The 22,912-nt window shown below is 36.4% G+C and overlaps 1 protein-coding gene across 1 annotated transcript in view; it reads left to right on the top strand.

The window, feature by feature from the left end:
• Positions 1-22,912, top strand: part of LOC136849512 (beta-1,4-galactosyltransferase 4-like) — a 227,239-nt gene that overhangs the window by 90,425 nt on the left and 113,902 nt on the right. The window lies entirely within an intron of this gene.

Raw genomic sequence — 22,912 nt, 5'->3', positions numbered from 1 at the left:
ATGAAACTAGAATTTATTTTAGGATTGTGTACATATAGAAAGTACAGGCCATTACTTTACTAGAGGCTATAGCTGATAAGAAGGGACTGGTAAGAATGGATTACAGTACTATGAGGTGAGATCGTACATTAGAAAACTTTAACCTTTCTCATCTGTATAAAGTCTGTATGCCACATAATGTGTTGTCAGTATTTTGACAAATTTTTCATTGACTACAGCATTGCTTGTTGCAACCAGATACAGTATATTAAAATTTGCAATCATATTCATGGTCATCAACCCAAAGTACCACATGGTACCTGTTTTTAATGGAAAGGCCACTTTGACCCCCATAAAATACCAAGACCAGTTTGTTTCACATTTTCCTTGGGCAATTGTATCTTTTCCTCTCTGCCTCCAATTCCTCCTCGATGTGGGACCACCTTGACATGGTGAGGTGGCTCTTGAACCCCAGGAATTTGTTCCCAGGTTTGAGTTCAAGAGTCTCACATGTTGTTATATATTTATTTGGACTAATTTTGTGGCATTTTCCACTTTTTGTAAAATTTATTGGACCTGATAAATAGGAAAAGATATAGCTGGGATTTGGTTCATATCTGAGGCTCAATGGTGGGAACTGTTGTAGGACCATCAGCTACCCAATAATGTTCAGACCTGAGAGCTATCAGATTGATATCTCAAAGGCGGAACTGTTCTGCAGGGCTGGACCACAGATTCCAGGAGGGTCTGGTTCGGGGGATAGGACTCTCAGGCATTCTAGCCGGTTTGCCCATAATGTGATTAGGGTGGGGATGATAGTATTCTCGTAATACCTTTGGTCCTAGCAAGCGGGTCTGGTTTACACTTGGGCCACTGACTTGGCCATTTGAGAATTGGCTCTCACTTGTGCCATTGGTGGAAGAATAAATTTAATGAGAGGCTTATCTTTAAAGTTTTCAGGTTTAATTTTTCTTTTTTTTTTCTTCAAATCTTTATGACAAGTAGAAATAAAGATTTGAGTACCCCTGGGCCCTTTGATGGTACTGTCTCGGCACAGTTAACCCTTAAACGCCTACTGGATGTACCATACGTCGACTAAAATTGTCTGTTGGGTGTCAAGTGGACGTACCATACGTCGACTAAAAATGCTTTTTTTAAATATTCGCGGAAAAATAATTATAGGCCTAGTTTGTGAAAGGTTTTAAATCGTGTGCCTTGAGGGATGCTGGGAGTTCACGGATCAAGCTGTTGTTTTGTTTATAAGCGTCACCCAGACGCGCATGCGCGAATTCCCTCCTTCTCGTACCAGAAAGCATCAGCGCCGCATCGTCCGAGAGCGATTTTTTGACACATCCGTGTTTTGCAGAACTTTGGCGAGTGTTTGCGTATTTGTGAGGCAACAGGACGTTTGCAGAGATGTCTCAGCGTCGTCAGGACCGTGAAAGGCGCGTACTGCCTGTCGGTAGTGAGCGTGTGAGACGAGTTTTAGACTGGGATGCTGGAGAGGGACCAAGTACCCAAGATGACCCAGCTTCTCAATGCCGTGTTGTGCGGCCACGTGTGACCGAAGGGGACCAAGGACCACATCCCGTGCCTTTTACGACCCCTAGGAAGCATTGGGGTGTCCTGAGGGGCATCCGAAAGCATTTGGGAGGCCTCCAACAAAAGGACCTTGACGAGTACTTGTTGGAGCTCGATCGAGAGCAGGTGGGAAGTCCTGATTTCGGTGGCAGTTGGTCATCCAGTGATGAGGACATCACGCCTGATGTTAGTGATGACGAGTACTTGCCCCCAATGTCCGTACGGGAGCCACAGGAGGAAAGTGAATTGGAATTTAGTGGTTTCAGTGCGTATGAGGGAGAGTCTGAGGAGGAGGAGGAGGCCCCGATTGTGGCTGGTGGGGACGACACAGAAAGTGAGGGAGATGGACCAGCTGGGAGGGTGGGAGTGCGTGGGCGTGCCCGTGCACATGCGGCGTCTTGCGAGCACAGGCCCGTGAAGGTCGCAACGTCGCGGCAGCTTGGGTGAAGGCCGTTCATCCGAAAGTGATGAGGGGTGGTTGGAGGACCCCACCCCACCTAACATGCACCCATTCACGGCAGCACCTGGACTAACCGTCCCTGTGCCTCTCACTGCACTGGGGTTCATTCAGCTCTTCCTGACGCGGGAATTGCTGGAATTCCTAGTTGCAGAGACCGCAGATTACGCTCGGTACTGCCGTGAGGAACTGCAGACGATGTTGTCGTATCGCTGGCGGGGCTGCAACCTCACGGACATGGCGCATTTTTTGGGGCTCCACATTTTTTTTGGAATGATGCCTGCTGCTGACGTCAGGCAATATTGGAGGCGGAATTTTTTTTTAAGTACGCCCAATGTGCAATGCCCTGTGATAGTTTCCTGGCGATGGACAGGTATTTCAACGCCTTCAACCGAAGGGCTGTACCCCGGAATAACCCCGACCGCCTCATCTTAGTCTGGAGTACATTCATGAACGGTGCCAGTTTCTCGTGGTTCCTTCCAAGAACCTTTCTTTGGATGAGGGGATGATGCCATACAAAGGGCATCTTAAGTATAAAAGTGTACAACCCCAAGAAGCCAAAGAAATATGGTGTCAAGTTATTTTTCATTACGGAAGCCAACACTGGATACGTCGTGGACTTCTTGGTGTATTCTGGGGTCTTCTCCACGCTGCGTGACACTGTCTTCGGTCTTGTGGATCGTTTCCGTAACCAGGGATACCACCTGTTTATGGATAATTATTATAACTCGGTATCCCTGGCCCAGGAACTGTATGAAGCAGGTGTGCACGTCAGTGGTACCCTTCGGTTGGTGCGTGGGGCCCCGAATGTCCTCAAGAGGTTTGCTAGCCAGCCGCAACATCTGGCAAGAGGAGAGACAGAGTGGCGGCGGAAGGGAGATGTCTTCGTCATCCGTTGGAAGGGGGTCCGACTCGTGCCCATGATTACGACGAGTCATGAGCCCATCCAAGAAGAGATTATTCAGCGGAAGAAGACATGTTGGCAGGGCCGAGTTACGTATGAGGAGTTTCGTGTCCAACGCCCTACTGTCATCGGGCACTACAACAGGCACATGGGAGGAGTTGATCTCTTTGATCAACTCATCCAGTATTATCCCTTCGCCAGGAGAACCAGGAGGTGGACACAGAAGCTCGTCAAATACCTCCTTCAGTTGGCCCTCCAGAATGCCTACATCCTTTACTGTGGGCACAATTCTGACGCTCGGAGGTTGACCCACATCCAGTTTCTTGAGGTGGCTGGGAATGCCCTCATAAACTTCAATCCAGAGGAGTGGCCTTCCAACACCGCCCCCCTGCCCCGAGCTCCAGCTCTGCCCCGAGAGGAAAGGGCAGATGTCGCTAGGAGGGCCAGCCTTGGTCTTCCTGCTGCTGCCGCCGCCCTTGATGATGCCGCCGCCCTTGATGATGCTGCCGCCCTCCCTCACATTCCAATGTCCCATCGGGTAGTCGACCCTGTGTGTCGGCTGCAGGCAGGAGATCACACTCTGGAGCTCCTAGAAGGGCGTAAACAGAAATGGTGCCTGGTGTGCCATATGAATGGCAGAAGAAGAGACACCCGGTACGTCTGTCGCACCTGCAAGGTAGCACTTTGCAGGTTTGCGGAGTGTAACCACAAGTACCACACTGCGGTTATATACTGGAGTGCGCCTACCCGAGCGACACCGGAGGGCACAGCAGGCCGCCGAGGTGCAACCCATCGGCATTAAGGGCGCGCGTCTCCCTCCTCCGCCTGTGCCTCGTCATGTCGAGAGGAAAAAATTGCAAGACTCTTCAATGGAGGAGGGAGAAAACAAGAACAGAACGAAGAGTCAGGATTACGAGTGAGTATTCTGCATTGAATTTATTTTTAGTTTTATATTTATTACAAGTTTTTATATATCTGTATTTATTGGTGTTTTGTATATTATTTTGTTTTATGCAAAAAAAAAGTTTTTCACAAGCATTCCTTTTAGTTATGTATTCACCAAAGTAAAAAACAATATAATATTATATATATGTGTATGTATGAATGTGTATATATATATATATATATATATATATATATATATATATATATATATATATATATATATATATATATATATATATATATATATATATATATATATATATATATATATATATATATATATATATATATATATATATATATATATATATATATATATATATATATATATATATATATATATATATATATATATATATATATATATATATATATATATATATATATATATATATATATATATACTCAGTATATATATATATGCAGTATATATATTTATTTATTTGGGTATATATATTTATTTATTTGGGTCTTTTTGGGTAAGCAAAAATCTAATATTCTGGTGATATTCAATCCTTTACCTTCATTTTGCAACAAACGGAAAGTCTCTAGTACAATATTTCGATTTATGGTGAATTTTTGAAAAAACTTTTTCCTTCCCTCCGCCCGCGGGAAATCCACTGAAAATGTCAGCATTTCTTGAGTCACCTTGTCGTAATTTTCGCGCCAATTTATATTATTCATTACATAAAGTATTATACATCAAAATGTGCGCAGTTTCATGTAGAATACAACAAAAATAAATCATTCTTTTAGCTTTTATCAGTTTTGAAATATTTTCACTTAAATCACGATAACTGACAAAATTTTAACATTCGGTCAATGTTGACTCGACCGGAATGCTCAAAAAAAGCAATCTTAAGCCAAAATTCTTACATTCTAGTAACAATCAATCATTTACCTTTATTCTGCAACAAACGGAAAGTCTCTAGCACAATATTTCGATTTATGGTGAATTTTTAAAAAAATTTTTCCTTCCCTCTGCGCGCGGGAAATCCACTGAAAATGTCAGCATTTCTTGAGTCACCTTGTCGTAATTTTCGCGCCGTTTTATATTATTCGTTACATAAAGTATTATCCATCAAAACGTGCACAACTTCATGTAGAATACAACAAAAAATAAATCATTCTTTTAGCTGTTATCAGTTTTGAAATATTTTCATTTAAATCACGATAACTGACAAAATTTTAACATTCGGTCAACTTTGACTCGACCGGAATGCTCAAAAAACGCAATCTTAAGCCAAAATTCTTACATTCTAGTAACAATCAATCATTTACCTTTATTCTGCAACAAACGGAAAGTCTCTAGCACAATATTTCGATTTATGGTGAATTTAAAAAAAAAACTTTTTCCTTCCCTCCGCGTGCGGGAAATCCACTGAAAATGTCAGCATTTCTTGAGTCACCTTGTCGTAATTTTTTTGCCGTTTTATATTATTCGTTACATAAAGTATTATACATCAAAATGTGTGCAATTTCATGTAGAATACAACAAAAAATAAATCGCAAAGTCTCTAGCACAATATTTCGATTTATGGTGAATTTTTGAAAAAAACTTTTTAGTTCCCTCCGCGCACGGGAAATCCATTGAAAATGTCAGCATTTCTTGAGTCACCTTGTCATAATTTTCGCGCCTTTTTATATTATTCGTTACATAAAGTATTATACATCAAAATGTGCGCAATTTCATGTAGAATACAACAAAAAATAAATCATTCTTTTAGCTTTTATCAGTTTTGAAATATTTTCATTTAAATCACGATAACTGACAAAATTTTAACATTCGGTCAACTTTGACTCGACCGGAATGCTCAAAAAATGCAATCTTAAGCCAAAATTCTTACATTCTAGTAACAATCAATCATTTACCTTTATTCTGCAACAAACGGAAAGTCTCTAGCACAATATTTCGATATATGGTGAATTTTTTAAAAAAACTTTTTCCTTCCCTCCATGACGCGGAAATCCACTGAAAATGTCAGCATTTCTTGAGTCACCTTGTCGTAATTTTCGCGCCATTTTATATTATTCATTACATAAAGTATTATACATCAAAATGTGCGCAGTTTCATGTAGAATACAACAAAAAATAAATCATTATTTTAGCTTTTAACAGTTTTGAAATATTTTCATTTAAATCACGATAACTGACAAAATTTTAACATTCGGTCAACTTTGACTCGACCGAAATGCTTGAAAAACGCAATCGTAGGCCAAAATTCTTACATTCTAGTAACAATCAATCATTTACCTTTATTCTGCAACAAACGGAAAGTCTCTAGCACAATATTTCGATTTGTGAATTTTTTAAAAAACTTTTTCCTTCCCTCCGCGCACGGGAAATCCACTGAAAATGTCAGCATTTCTTGAGTCACCGTGTCGTAATTTTTGCGCCAATTTATATTATTCATTACATAAAGTATTATACATAAAAATGTGCGCAATTTCATGTAGAATACAACAAAAAATAAATCGCAAAGTCTCTAGCACAATATTTCGATTTATGGTGAATTTATGAAAAAAACTTTTTCCTTCCCTCCGCATGCGGGAAATCCATTGAAAATGTCAGCATTTCTTGAGTCACCTTGTCGTAATTTTCGCACCGTTTTATATTATTCGTTACATAAAGTATTATACATCAAAATGTGCGCAATTTCATGTAGAATACAACAAAAAATAAATCATTCTTTTAGCTTTTATCAGTTTTGGAATATTTTCATTTAAATCACGATAACTGACAAAATTTTAACATTCGGTCAACTTTGACTCGACCGGAATGCTCAAAAAATGCAATCTTAAGCCAAAATTCTTACATTCTAGTAACAATCAATCATTTACCTTTATTCTGCAACAAACTGAAAGTCTCTAGTACAATATTTCGATTTATGGTGGATTTTTGAAAAAAACTTTTTCCTTCCCTCTGTGGTCGGGAAATCCACTGAAAATGTCAGCATTTCTTGAGTCACCTTGTCATAATTTTCGAGCCGTTTTATATTATTCGTTACATAAAGTATTATACATCAAAATGTGTGCAATTTCATTTAGAATACAACAAAAAATAAATAATTATTTTAGCTTTTAACAGTTTTGAAATATTTTCATTTAAACCACGATAACTGACAAAATTTTAACATTCAGTCAATTTTGACTTGACCGAAATGCTCGAAAAACGCAATCTTAAGCCAAAATTCTTACATTCTAGTAACAATCAATCATTTCCCTTTATTCTGCAACAAACGGAAAGTCTCTAGCACAATATTTCGATTTATGGTGAATTTTTGAAAAAACTTTTCCTTCTCTCCTTGTGGACTCCGCTGAAAATCCTGGCATTTCTTGAGTCACCTTGTCGTAATTTTTTTCGCCATTTTTTATTATTCGTTACATAAAGTGTTATACATCAAAATGTGCGCAATTTCATGTAGAATACAACAAAAAATAAATCATTATTTTAGCTTTTAACAGTTTTGAAATATTTTCATTTAAATCACGATAACTGACAAAATTTTAACATTCGGTCAACTTTGACTCGACCGAAATGCTTGAAAAACGCAATCGTAGGCCAAAATTCTTACATTCTAGTAACAATCAATCATTTACCTTTATTCTGCAAGAAACGGAAAGTCTCTAGCACAATATTTTGATTTATGGTGAATTTTTGAAAAAAAAACTTTTTCCTTCCCTCCGTGCGCGGGAAATCCACTGAAAATGTCAGCATTTCTTGAGTCACCTTGTCGTAATTTTCGCGCCATCTTATATTATTCATTACATAAAGTATTATACATCAAAAGGTGCGCAATTTCATGTAGAATACAACAAAAAATAAATAATTATTTTAGCTTTTAACAGTTTTGAAATATTTTCATTTAAATGACGATAACTGACAAAATTTTAACATTCGGTCAATTTTGACTCGACCGAAATGCTCGAAAAACGCAATCGTAGGCCAAAATTCTTACATTCTATTAACAATCAATCATTTCCCTTTATTCTGCAACAAACGGAAAGTCTCTAGCACAATATTTCAATTTATGGTGAATTTTCGAAAAAAACTTTTTCCTTCTCTCCGCGCGCGGACTCCGCTGAAAATCCTAGCATTTCTTGAGTCACCTTGTCGTAATTTTTTTGCCGTTTTATATTATTCGTTACATAAAATGTTATTCATCAAAATGTGCGCAATTTTATGCAGAATACAACAAAAAATAAATCATTCTTTTAGCTTTTAACGGTTTTGAAATATTTTCATTTAAATCACGATAACTGACAAAATTTTAACATTCGGTCAACTTTGACTCGACCGAAATGCTCGAAAAACGCAATCGTAGGCCAAAATTCTTACAATCTAGTAACAGTCAATCATTTCCCTTTATTCTGCAATAAACGGAAAGTCTCTAGCACAATATTTCGATTTATGGTGAATTTTTGAAAAAAACTTTCCTTAAGCTCCAAGTCGAATCCGCTGAAAATGTCAGCATTTCTTGAGTCACCTTGTCGTAATTTTTTCGCCGTTTTATATTATTCGTTACATAAAGTGTTATACATCAAAATGTGCGCAATTTCATGTAGAATACAGCAAAAAATAAATCATTCTTTTAGCTCTTAACAGTTTTGAAATATTTTCATTTAAATCACGTATAACTGACAAAATTTGAACATTCGGTCAACTTTGATTCGACCGAAATGTTCGAAAAACGCAATCGTAGGCCAAAAATCTTACATTCTAGTAACAATCAATCATTTACCTTTATTCTGCAACAAACGGAAAGTCTCTAGCACAATATTTCGATTTATGGTGAATTTTTGAAAAAAACTTTTTCCTTCGCTCCGCGAGCGCAAACTCCGCTGAAAATCCTAGCATTTCTTGAGTCACATTGTCGTAATTTTTCCGCCGTTTTATATTATTCGTTACATAAAGTGGAAGTTGGTCAAGGTTTCTAACCTTAGAAACCGACCAAAAAATATCAGCACTCAAATTGTAAAATTATTAATTGAGCAGACATTCTATGACTGAAATGTCATTTAGACAGATAAAAGAAAAGACATAGCTTATGGAAGCCACAGCAAAAATTCAGTCTGAAGATTATTTATCAATAAAAAATATAGATAAATATAAAAATAAAAAAACATGATACTATGAACAGTATTCAGGGTACCATTGTACTTCCAGAGACTAATAACGAGCCAGTTGAAAAGAATATACTATTAGACTCACTTAAAAAGAGATACCCAAAAGTACAGGATTGTGAACTGTATGATCTGCCAAGTAAACAGATGAATAAACAAATATTAAAAATCGCAAAAATAAAATTTGAAGGTTAAAATGTACCTCTGAAAATAAAAATTTTAGGCCAAACCAGAGAAGTAGGACCATACGTCCCAAAGCTGCTTCAGTGTCAAAATTGTAGTATGTGAAGCTGTGAAAAAATATTGTCAAAATGAACCTATGTGCGATTATTGTGAATCTAAAGAACGTGCCACACAATGGAAGTGCAGTAAACCAAAGTGTATAAATTGTGGGCAAGACCATCATGCAAGGTCCAAAGAATGTATGTACTGTATATACAATGCAGAGCTAAAACTATTACAAGAAAGAACTGGAATATCTGTAAAAGAAGCTAAATTAGAATCGAAAGTGAGAGGAAATCAAGATCTGTCTAAGAAATGTGCATATTCTTGTAATGAAACAAAAATGCATACAGATAGAAATAATGGAGCACAGAAAGGTAACTCTCAAGGAGAAATTAATGCTTTAGAAATAAGAACTAAAATGGTAAAGAATAAAGAAATAGGTACAAATGAGATGAGTAATATTTTATCCAATTCATTTGAGATATTAATGCAAATATGAATACAGAAGCATGCTACTACAGTAGTAACAGGGGAAGGTCATGATGGACTGGAAATTAAGGATAAAAAAAGGCTTTGGAGAGAACACCACCTAAAACAAAGAAACCAACTCTTGTCAGAGAAACATTAGTTAAACCATAGATAAAGGATATGAAAAAGAACAAAAGCAAAAACAAGCTAAGAATACCTTTATTTTCTAAAATAATAGTTAAACCTGTGAAGGTAGATATCCAAAACACTGAAGAAGTGAAAGAGAAACGTACCATAGATAACAATGATTATGTCAAGGAAGAAGAGATTACTCTATCTCCAGTAACGGGTGCAAGAACAAATGAAAAAAGAAATATACATAATAGTACATGTGGATGTGATGATTGTTTCATTGAATTATACAATAATGACAAAAACATAACAAAAGATGGCTTAACAAACATTACAAGAAATTTTATGAAATATAGAAAAAAAAGAACCACGATTTTGAGTACCCACGAAAAAGGTTGCATGTGCATTGAGTACTTAGTATATTATAAAGAAAAACAAATTAATGTCGTGAGTAAATTATTAGAAAAAATCCAAGTTGATAATACAGAAAAATGAAAGTAAAACTCGACCACTATAACATAATATTTTCAATAGCTATATTATACAATGGAATGTAAATGGTCTACAGATCAGATGACACCTAGGAGAAATACAAAGATTACTAAAAGAATACGAACCAATGATATGTTTACAACATGTCAACAAAACAATATCAACAATGAGTAAATATACCTTAGCATCTACATCTAGAGAGGAAGAAGGAAATTTAGGTACAGACAGTCCCCGGTTATTGGTGGGCTCGGTTATTGGCTATCCGGGTTTACGGCACTTGTCTAGCGATGAAAATCTTCAATTTTCAGCGCCAAAAATTGACAACTTTTGCTTATCGGCACTGGTAATTGGGTATTAGCGCCAATACATACCTAACAGAGGCACTGATAACTGATTTTTGGCACTGATAGGCGCCAAAAATTCCCGATTTTTGGTTATCGGCGATTTTCAGTTATCGTCATGCTGTCAGAACAGAACCCCCGCCGTTAACCAGGGACTGCCTGTACTGCTATGTATGTACATAACAAAGTATGCTATGACAAAGTACCTGTAAACTTTAATGACCTGCAAATATCAAGTACAGGCATTCCCCGGTTATCGGCGGGGGTTCCGTTCTCAGGGTGTGCTGGTAACCAAAAATTGGCGATTTTCGGTTATCCGCGCCGATAAGAGGAAATCGGCGATTTTCAGCACCGAAAATTGCCGATTTTCATCGCTAGACAAGCGCCGTAAAACCAGATTGCCATTAACCAAGCCCACCGTTAACCAGGGATTGCCTGTATTAGAATTCGAATTAAAAACGATAATTATGTATTTATAATTCATACAACCAACCCAATAAAAATTACGACACTGATAAACTTAAAGAATTATTTAATAATGCCAAAGAACCTACATTAGTAGTAGGTGATTTTAATGCTCACAACCCATTATGGGACTGTAATTATACAACCTCAGATAGAGCAGGAAGTAAAATAGTAGAATTCATAGATTCAAACGACTTGTGCTGAATAAGTGATAACGAAATCAGCACGTATTTTTCAAAAACACATGGAATATTTTCTTCAGTAGACTTAACTCTATGTACAACAAGCATAGTAGACAGTTGATGACTTGCACACCAGTGATCATTTCCCAATATTAATTTCATTATTACAGAATATCCCGCCAAGCATGTCCCTCAATATAACATTTTATAAAGCACATTGGGAGCAATGTTAATTTCACACTTGGAATATCCCACCATTTGAATATTTAAATGACCATAATGAAACTAATATGTTTCTTGTTGATTTTATTAAAAATGCTGCTGATGAAGCAATACCAAAATCAAAATTTCATATAACAAAACACAAAGCCCATGGTTGTCTGAAAACTAACAGAATTGATAAAAATAAAACACCAAATTGGAAGACGATTAGATAATTTGAATAGAAAGTTCAGTAAAATAAGTAAAACATTACTGATATTAGAAGAAAATTTACAAAAACTGACTGTAATATTATTAGAAATTGATACATTAAAACCTCCGTATAACAAAATATCTGCAAAATTTAAAAGAGAAGTAATTCAAGGAAGAATCATTTCATGGAGGAAATATGTATCAGATCTCTGTAATAATACTCCCATACAAAAAATATCGGACAAATTCAGGAAAATAAATGATACCCATGTTAAACCACCTAGACATGCCATAATAAAAGATGGGAAAAGAATACTTGATCCAAAAGAAGTAAGTGATGTAATAGGAGAAAATTTAGCAAAAGTAAGTAGTGACAAAAATTTAGATAAGCATTTCCGCACAAAGAAAAATAGTACAGTATAGAATTGTTAATAACATTAAATTTTGAAACAATAGAAGATATATATTATAATAGAAAATTTAATATGGAAGAGCTGGAGGTGACAATATTTGTTTAGAAACGATCTGTCATTTAGCACCTTTGGCAAAGTCATACTTATTAGAGTTTTATAACCACTTATGGCTTTGAAATTTATTTCCTGATGAATGTTGTAAAGCTATAATTATTCTTATCCCCAAACCTGGAAAAGATCCCAGCAATGTAAACAGTTACAGACCAGTTTCTTTAACAAGTTGTTTATGCAAATTACTTGAGAAAATGGTCAATGCTCAACTAACATGGCACATTCGAGAAAATAAAATTTTGACTCTAACATGGCACATTCGAGAAAATAAAATTTTGACTCCCACTCAATTTAGGTCACAATGTAACAGACACTGGGTTCTCTGTCTAGGCACATTCGAGAAAATAAAATTTTGACTCCCACTCAATTTAGGTCACAATGTAACAGACACTGGATTCTCTGTCTAACTTGGAAGACCACATACGAAGAGGATTTGAGTGAAAACAAGTTACTATAGCCGTCTTTTTTGACATTGAAAAGGCATATGATACTACATGGGGTTATGCAATATTAAAAAAGTTACATAAAAACAGCACATGTGGACATTTACCTAGGTTTAGCCAAAACTTTCTGACAAATTGCACTTTTTGAGCAAGAATTGATGATGTATTGCCAATTAAATTTCCACTTGAAAATGGTGTTCCACAAGGAAGCGTCCTTAGTGGCACACTGTTTACTTTAGCAGTAAATGAAATCAGTAATAATTTACCTATTGGAATTAGAAGTAACTTGTATATGGATGATTTTGCCATATATTATTCAGCATCTCGCATAAAACATGCAGAGCGAATCATTATCCCTTAAACGCCGAGCCTCTATTTACAAAAACGTCTCCCGTATGCCGGTGGCGTTTGGTGAGTTAGCGCCGAAGCGGAAAAAAAGTTTTTTTAAAAAAATCACAGCACGCTTAGTTTTTAAGATTAAGAGTTCATTTTTGGCTCCTTTTTTGTCATTGCCTGAAGTTTAGTATGCAACCATCAGAAATGAAAAAAATATCATTATCATATATAAATATTGGAATATATGACAGCGAAAAAAAAAACTCATAATTGTATACAAATCGCACTGTAAGCACAACGGTTAAAGCTAATGAGTTAATTTTTTTAGTTGTACACTAAATTGCGATGATTTTGGTATATAACAAATTGTAAAACGATCAAAGCAACACAGAGAAAGTATTATCACAAAATGATGCATGAATTCGTAACGCGCAGACGTAAAAAAATGTTTTTTTTAAAAATTCACCATAAATCGAAATATTGTGCTAGAGACTTCCCGTGTGTTGAAAAGTGAAGCTAATTGATTGAATATTACTAGACTGTAAGTGTTTTAGCTTACAATTGCAGTTTTCGACCATTTCGGTCAAGTTAAAGTTGACCGAAAGTCGAATTTTTTCTATTTATCATGATTTATACGAAAATATTTCAAAACTGATAAAAGCTACAACCATGAGTTATTTTCTGTTGTATTGTACATGAAATTGCGCATTTTCATATATAAAACTTTATGTAACGACTAATATGAAACGATGCAAACATTACGACAACATGACAAAAGAATTTCTGAGATGTTTTTCTGTTGTATTCTAGTTACGCGTTTATGAAACGACTAATGTAAAACGATGCAAACATTACGTAAGGACAAAAGAATTTCTGAGATGTTCGGCCGAGTTACCGCAAAGGAAAAAAAAGTTTTTTTTTCAGAAATTCACCATAAATCAAAATATTGTGCTAGAGACTTCCAGTTTGTTGCAAAATGAAGGTACATGATTGAATATTACTAGAATGTAAGAGTTTTAGCTTACAATTGCGTTTTTTTACCATTTCGGTCGAGTCAAAGTTGACTGAAGCTTGAAATTTTGGCAGTTATCGTGATTTATATGAAAATATTTCAAAACTGATAAAAGCTACAACCATGAGTTATTTTCTGTTGTATTGTACATGAAATTGCGCACATTTTCATATATAAAACTTTATGTAACGGCTAATATAGAACAGTGCAAAAATTACAACAAAATGACGAAAGAATTTCTGAAATTTTCGCAGAGTTACAGCGCAAGAGGCGTAAGAAAAAGTTTTTTCAAAAATTCACCATAAATCGAAATATTGTGCTAGAGACTTCCAATTTGTTGCAAAATGAAGGTACATGATTGAATATTACTAGAATGTAAGAGTTTTAGCTTACAATTGCGTTTTTTTACCATTTCGGTCGAGTCAAAGTTGACCGAAGGTTGAAATTTTTTGTAGTCGACGTACGGTACGTCCACTTGGCACCCAACAGACAATTTTAGTCGACGTATGGTACATCCAGTAGGCATTTAAGGGTTAATATAAAACTATAATAAAAACAGATGAAAGGGTCTCATCTGTAGGCTTTAAATTTCCTATACAAAAGACTCAAGCAGTAATGTTTTGTAAAAATAAAAAGTGGAAAAAAGGTGAAGAAATAGATTTAAAAATCAGAAATCATTCCATACCAACTGGCCAAACAGCAAAATTTCTGGGATTAGTATTTGATACTCACTTGAACTGGAAAGCCCACATAACATACATGAAATCAAAATGTAAAAGAACATTAAACCTAGTTAAAAAAAACTATCGAACACTACTTGGGGAGCTGATAGACATACCCTTACTGTACTGTATAAAGCATTAGCGCTGTCTATCATTGATTGTGGAAGCAAAATATATGACTCAGCATCAGACGCAATGCTGAAAACGTTAGACCCAGTTCATAATGAAGGCCTTAGAATATGTTCAGGAGCTTTTCAATCATCACAAAAGTCATCTATACAAGTCGAATGTGGTAAAGTGTCTCTCTCTCTCTCTCTCTCTCTCTCTCTCTCTCTCTCTCTCTCTCTCTCTCTCTCTCTCTCTCTCTCTCTCTCTCTCTCTCTCTCTCTCTCTCTCTCTCTCTCTCTCTCTCTCTCTCTCTCTCTCTCTCTCTCTCTCTCTCTCTCTGAACAATTCGGGCAAATGATTCTCCAACCAAAAAATTATTTGGATTGAGATATGTGTTTATAACCAATCATCCACCTCATTTCCCAGTTAGAGCCAGAAGATTGAGTTGCTAAATATAAATATACAGTTACCTTTACTAGTAAAGTTACCTCCTCCCAGGACAGTGAATAAAGTGAGAATTTGTACACACTTAAAATATTTATCAAAAAGTTATTCATATACCCCAGAACACCATAGACAACATACAGTAGAACATATAGTCCAAAACGGTCCACATTACGTAATATACACTGACAGATCTAAGTCACAATATGGAGTGGGATATGCTGCAGTATCCCCAGACAAAATGTATCAGTTCTTTCTACAGATAATGCCTCAGTATTTACAGCTGAGTTATGTACAATAGCATCAGCCATAAAAATAATTAAAGAAACCTCATTTAATAATTTTGTGATTTATAGTGACTCCAGAAGCTCTATAGAAGCCATTCAAAGCTATAATAAAAAAAAATATTGTACAACAAATGAAGTGTTCACCATAAATTGTATAATAATGGAAAAAATATTGAAATATGTTGGATCCTTGCTCATGTAGGGGTGAAAGGAAATAAAGAGGCTGATAAAGCAGCTAAAGAAGCAGTCCACATGACAAGAGCAAATGTAAACATCCCTATTAGTGACTATATAAGATATATAAAAACAATCATTGTGAGTAAATAGCAAAATACATGGAATGAAGAACCTGAAAATAATAAATCAAAACAGATAAAATCCAGTGTTGGAAAATGGAGTTCGTCATATCAGAGAGAGAGACACACACACACAAGCAATTCTGACACGTCTTCGAATATGCCATACTCGTTTCACACATGGACACTTACTGTACAGTCCATGTGGCCCTCCTCCCAGATGCCCAGATTGCAAAGTGTTGATAACAGTCAAACATGTATTGTGTGAATGTCCAAAATATAACCTGCATTGATTATCTAATTTTGGAAATAGATCAATGAAGGAAATTTTGTCAGAATCTCCTACATTTTCAGTAACACCATTTTTAATGTTCATGAGAAGCTGTAATTTAATTGATAAAATATAAACAGTAAATATATTTACTCAAAAGAATCCAAAATAGTAAACATATAGAATATTCAATCAATATGAAAACCTAAATTTACCCTGATTTGGTTCGCATATTACCAGGTTCATTAACAGATTTCCAAGGATTCTTTTCTGTTCCTTTCATTCAATAAATCGAGAATTTGCGTTGTGTTCATGTATACAATTTAATTTACCATATCCTGTGATTGTATAAATCTTTGTTTGACCAGAAATAGATTATTTATATTTATTACTAACCTAAAAATATTTATTGTAAAGTTTCCTATCCGGCAACCCGAAGAATAATCCTATTCATTTTACAAATGCCTGCCAGTAACAATATCTATAGTGCATGCATGCCCTTCAATATTATCACCTCAACAAAACACTTATAAAATCGTAAACTTAGCTGTAGCACATGATGGTAAGAACTCCTCTCGAAGCTGTGTTAATTCCTTCCCCTACTTTACGAGTTACCATAGGGTAACAATGACCCTCACTGTTAAACAACTGAGCGGTACTGTTCGATTCTAACTCAAATCAGTCAGAGCTGACTGACGTCCACGCATGCGCGACCGCGTTCGCTAACGACAATCCTTAACAACTCGTTAAAGATTGCTTAGAGTCAAACAACCATTGAGTGTATTTTACTCTTCAAAAACACTTGACACAAAGAAATATTATATTATTACAAACAATTCAATACAACTTATATAATTTTCTCGATCTCGCATTGCATAATGTTCATAATATTTCCCTTACAAAATAAAAGATAAATGACTGCTTACTGGTCTTTATAAATGCACTATCGTGATTCCATCTTGAGTCACGATACACTCCCAGCAAACAGAAACAATATTTACAGTTATAATTGTCCCGCTTGAATAAGGGTTCTTCTGGCCTCAGTAGCCGCCTGTGCCGTTTTCCTGATTGGTCGGGTGCTCTTGTTATCAGTTTTCTCAGATATGACAACATCAGTCTCTTGCCATAATTCCAAAGGATATAGCTTGACAACAGGTCTCATTACCTGACCTTGTGGGGTTTTTAAAGTAACCACGCGTAAGACATCATCCGGTCCCACGTATAATTTGACAATCTGACCGAGCTTCCAACGACTTCTCAGTCCTTCATCGTGTGTCAACACAACATCTCCCATTTTGGGCCAAAATTCATGTCTGATTCCCACCCGATGAGTTTCTCGGAGAGAAGTTAAATATTCTCTCTCCACCTTTTCCACAGGTCATCACATTTTTTCGTGATGTACAAAAATCGCTTTCAACATCCTTATTTTCTCCATACAGAGGATCCTTAGTTTCATCTTTCCAATCTATGACTTCCCTAGGGAAAGATCTCAATCTACGTCCTAAAATCAAATGATTGGGCGTCAGAATATCCAACTGGTCTAGATCTCCGGGAGTATAACTTAAGGGTCTGTCATTAATAATTGCTTCAAGTTCAGTCACAACACAGGAAAGTTCACTAAAGCTGAGAAAGGCCTGACCTATTACCTTCTTCAGACATGTTTTCAAAAGACCAATCAATCTTTCCCATATAGCTCCAAACCAAGGTGCTCTGGCTGGTATGAACTTCCATTTACATTCGATAGCATTCAGGTGTTCTTGCACTAAGGAACTTTCTGCCATGTTTTTCAAATAATCTGAAGCCGATACAAAGGTAGTAGCATTGTCACTTAGCATTAAAGAAGGAAATCCCGACGGCTACAAAACTTTCGAACACCATAAGAAACGAATCGCAGGACAGATCTTTTACTAATTCGATATGGATTCCTCTAGTAACTGGACAAGTAAACAACACAATATAGGCCTTTTCAGGATTTTGATGTTTCTCCTTGGTTAACAACGCTCCTGTATAATCTACCCCTGTAACGCTAAAAGGTTGTTTTCTCTGCACCAAAATTCTGGCAATGGTGGAGCAATATTCACACGGTAGGGTCTCCTTGTGTTTTCTTACAGATTATACAATGATGTATTACACTTTTGGATAATTGGCGAAGCTGTGGGACCCAGTATTCTGTCTCACACTTGCCACGGTTGCATTTACTCCCATGTGAGCTTGTAAACAGTGATGCTCCCTTACTATCAATCTTGTGAGAAAACAACTTTTTGGCAGCAAGATTGGGAATTTTATTTCCACCGCCTGTGCGACATGTTCCAATCTTCCTCTGCATCTTATAATACCTTCTTCCAAGAAGAGATTCAATTGTACTAATAAGGTCAATTTTGAAACTTTATCCCCCTTTCCAAAGCTTTATATTCTTCCGAAAGTATTCCTTTTGTAAGAGGATAATCATTTTATTTTTAGCTTGTTGAAGTTCTTCCAGGGTTAAACTTCCAATTTTCCTACAGCCAGTTGATTTGCAATTGTGAATAAATCACATTATCCAAGCTATAGTTTTACAAAATTTATCCACTCTACTAAATCTTTCCCAGGTCAGCAGATGGGTTTTTCACTGTTCCCTACAAGATGGACCTGAATAACTTCCTGTGTTTGTGCTTCTTTCACCCATGTCCTGTCAATAGGATAGGTGTGGTTTTCTGATTTTAACCAGGAGGTCCCTCCCACCAAAAAAGGTTATTTCTTACTTCTTCTGTCTTTTTTCCTCTAGTAATCCAGTCACTAGGGTTTTCTGAAGATGGGACGTAAGAAAAGACGATCCCCTGCAGATTATAGAGTTAATTTCAATACTCTGTTTTTCACAAATACTGGCAAATTATTCTTTGTCACTAACCATCCCAGGGCAACTTTACTATCAGACCAAATTATTATTTTCTCAAATTTACTTTCTTCAAAAGTTTCAACTATAAATTTACACAATCTTGCACCTAACAACAAAGCCATTAATTCTAATTTAGGTACAGTCAACTCTCTTTAATGGGTGCTACTCTACCCTTTGCCATAATCAGAGACGGTTTTACCACTTGCTCGATAGGCCACACAACCATAAGCTGTTATGCTAGCATCACAGAAAATGTGGAGATAATCAGCTTTCTCCAGATTAGTGCTTCTGGAGAAGGAAATACTGAGACTTTTATCTAAGTCATTGGACAACTCATTCCACTGTTTTAATAAAGGAACTGAAAGTAGATCATCCCATTTCAACTGCTGTTTCCACAAATCCTGCAAGAATATTCTAGCTCGTATCGTAATAGGGATAAGCACTCCTAAAGGATCATAAATTTGGGCAATTGCACTTAGAATTTCACGTTTTGTTTGACCGGTCTTAAGGTGATTAGGTGTTATTGTTAGTTCATCACTAGAGATGTTCCAATTTAAGCCTAAGACTTTATAGGTTTGTTTCTCTTTTGATTTTATGTGATAGGCATCCGCGACAGTATTCAAAAGATCACTATTACTAGTCCATTCCTTTAAATACAAGTGCGCCTGTGCAAATATTTTGTTTGCACCAAAAAATAAGTTTATCAATTCATCTTCACTGTTGGACGTAAATTGAAGGTTGCCCACGTATAATCCCCTCTTCATCATATCCACCATCTCAGTACAGTTCGTATCTTTTCTAACAGCTGCCAGATGTGATTTAATAGTGGCATTCAACAGAAACGGAGAACATGTAGCACCAAACAACACCACCCTAAACCTATATATGATTAACTCGCTATTTGGATCCGTTGGGTCTTGCAACCATAAAAACCGTGTGTAGTTGCGGTCTTCTTCTCTCAATTGCACCATAAGAAATGCCTTTTCTATGTCACTAATACAAGCGTAGTTGTTAGTTCTGAACTGCAATAAGAATTTGAGCAAATCTGTCGTAATATGTGGTCCAGTCCACAGACAGTCGTTAAGGCTCAATCCATTTTTACCTTGTCTCCAGGAACAGTCGAAAACTATTCTGATTGGAGTGGTGACACTATCTTTCTGTACACTATGATGTGCTAGATAATGACAATTTTCAACCGATTTGCTTTTATCTACCCTTTTTCAATGAACCCCTATCCTCCTGATCCTTCAGGATTTTTTGATAGTGGTTCAGGTAGGCTTCATCTTTCTGAAATTTCGTACATTGTTGTTTAACCCGCCCAACGCCATGCCATAATTGGATGGAAGCCTTGGCTTATTAGACTTCCATGGTAAGGCCACAACATATTGCTTCTCCATTTCAGAATATACAATGGTATTTTCAAAGTCTTCTAGAACCTTTCGATCATGTTCTCTCAATTCATTGCAGTCAATACCTACTTTATCTAAGTTCCACAAAATATCCAAATCATTCTTTACATCATTATCATATTTATGAGTAGCTTCAATTACTTCCTCGTTAATTGCTAGCTTTAACACAGTTACCTGGGTTTCCTGCACTGGAGGAGCATTACAGGACCCTGTCACAACATATCCAAATATGGTAGGTAACAATATCAATTTCCCAGCTTTTCTGAATCCGGGGTGTAAAATGTTATAGACATCATCAACGCCTACCAACATATCAATGGGTGCTTGCTTGTCCACAGGCAGATCGAAATCTTTGTCCGCTAGACAAATTTTGGTTTTACACAACGTTTTCAAATTTCGTTTAACGTTGAATTTCTTAGTATACTCTGGTAACTCGTCTACCACAATACAATCCATAATAATCAATCTACCTTTATAAGGTATGGAAACACTCACCGTCTCATACTCGTTCACAGGTTTGCTTGTCAAATAACCCCTTAAGACAATTTTCTCCGTGCCTTTAGATCTATACTGCACGTCCTTAAGTGCTGACCTTCTGATAAAGGTTCATTCCGCACAAGTGTCCAATAATCCACGAAGGCGTACTAAATGTCTTCCTTTACCCTTTAACACAATTGTGGCTGTTGGTAGAATGGACCTCTGCTTGGGTTCTGACCCTGATCACTTACGGAAAGTGTTCCAACTTGCACACCATTATTATTAGGTTTACTTGCTGGTTTATTTGCGGATTTAATTGTTGATTTACTTGGTTCGCTGGTTTACTTGGTTCGCTGGTTTGTTGTTTATCACACAACACACGATGATGTTTTAATCTACATCCGTTTCCACAACTTTGCTTTTCACAACCTACACTAAAGTGTTTATTCGATGCACACACAAAACACAATCGTAAAAACCCGAGACGACTCAGTCTCTTATCCCTACTGGCATAAGTTTTACACTGTGTCCACTAGTGTTCGCCTTCACACAATGCACATTTTCTTGCTTGTTGAGAACTAAATTTATTCACATTTCCTTTACTCTTAGGTCTAACAGATTGTGATTGATTCACTGTGAATGTAGATATTGTTGATAGAGTTCCAGGTTTATTTACATCCACTGAGACGAAAGATCTTAGATTGTGAATTTCTTCTTCTAGATATTTCTTAAATGTGTCAAATACTAGCCAATCATCTCCACATCTGCGTTTTACAGTTTCACTAACACTCTTAGGCAACTTACCATAAAGCAAAACAGTGTAAAGCTCATTCAACTCCAGGTTTTCACTCTCCAATGATCTTATCGAGCATTCAAAATTTGCTCTGAATGTTTGCAATGATTCTGAATTAGCAGATGGAGATTCCATTTCTAGTAATCTTCTTACCAGAACTCGCTTGATCTCATCCCTTTTCCCATAAGTGGCTTGGAGAAGAGATATAGCTTGTGAATAATTCGCAGCTTCTAACTTAAATCCTGAAATCAATTTTAGAGCATCTCCTGTGAGTAAGCTTTGCAGATATGAAAATTTCTGAATTGGCTCCAAGTCCCCTCGCTGGTGTACCGACACATTGTACAATTCCCAGAAGGAATTCCACTCCAACACATCTCCAGTATAATGTGGGAGATCCAATTTCGGCAATCTAATATTAATCTTAGGTGTGGTCGGAGGATTTCCAGGAGAACCGCTTCCTGATATCGCTGTTATGGCATTGATCAACTTATACTAATGTTCCCAATTACTACTTCATACTCTGCTTGCTCTTCCACCTCATTCATTCGTTCTTCTTCAGTGGTTAAAGCTAATATCTTCTCATTCAGTTCTTGCACAGTCTTCATTTGTTTTATAAATAAATCTTTAATTGAAGACAATGTATTGACATTACCTGCAGCAATAGCAGAGTCTATCTTATTTATCCATTTGGTGATTACACCCTTTGTAACCACCTCGTGACCTCACCAAAGCTTCTCTGTCCGTCATTTTCCCAATGATAATTATCAAACCAGCTAAAACCAATAAAAATTTTCAAATTTTCAGCAATTTCAACAAACAATGGTTTATGCAAAATATACAATTTAAGTATTTTCAACAATTTTCAATTTAATATATAACCACCCCATTAAATGCAATTAATTAACACACTTCAAGAGAAATTCACTTCTTCAAAACTTACCAAATAATTATATACAACTTATAACTAATGCAATGCTAGATCGTAGTCCCTTATCCCCACCCCACTTGGTCCACTTATGCTATTACCATTCTCCTGAATCAGCATCACTGCTGACTCTTTCATATATTCTTCCCGCCAGTGTTTCAGAGGCTTCTTGAGTTAAATGAACTCCATCATTGCCTAGATCCTTCTTAGTGAGACCATTATTAATGATATAATAACCGGTTGACTTACGTAGCCTTTGGTTCAACCTATTTCGACTTCTT

Source organism: Macrobrachium rosenbergii, chromosome 21 (assembly GCF_040412425.1).
Source record: "Macrobrachium rosenbergii isolate ZJJX-2024 chromosome 21, ASM4041242v1, whole genome shotgun sequence".
Lineage (NCBI taxonomy): Eukaryota > Metazoa > Arthropoda > Malacostraca > Decapoda > Palaemonidae > Macrobrachium > Macrobrachium rosenbergii.
Note: the sequence above shows the minus strand (reverse complement) of the source record. Positions and strands in the feature narration are given on the sequence as shown.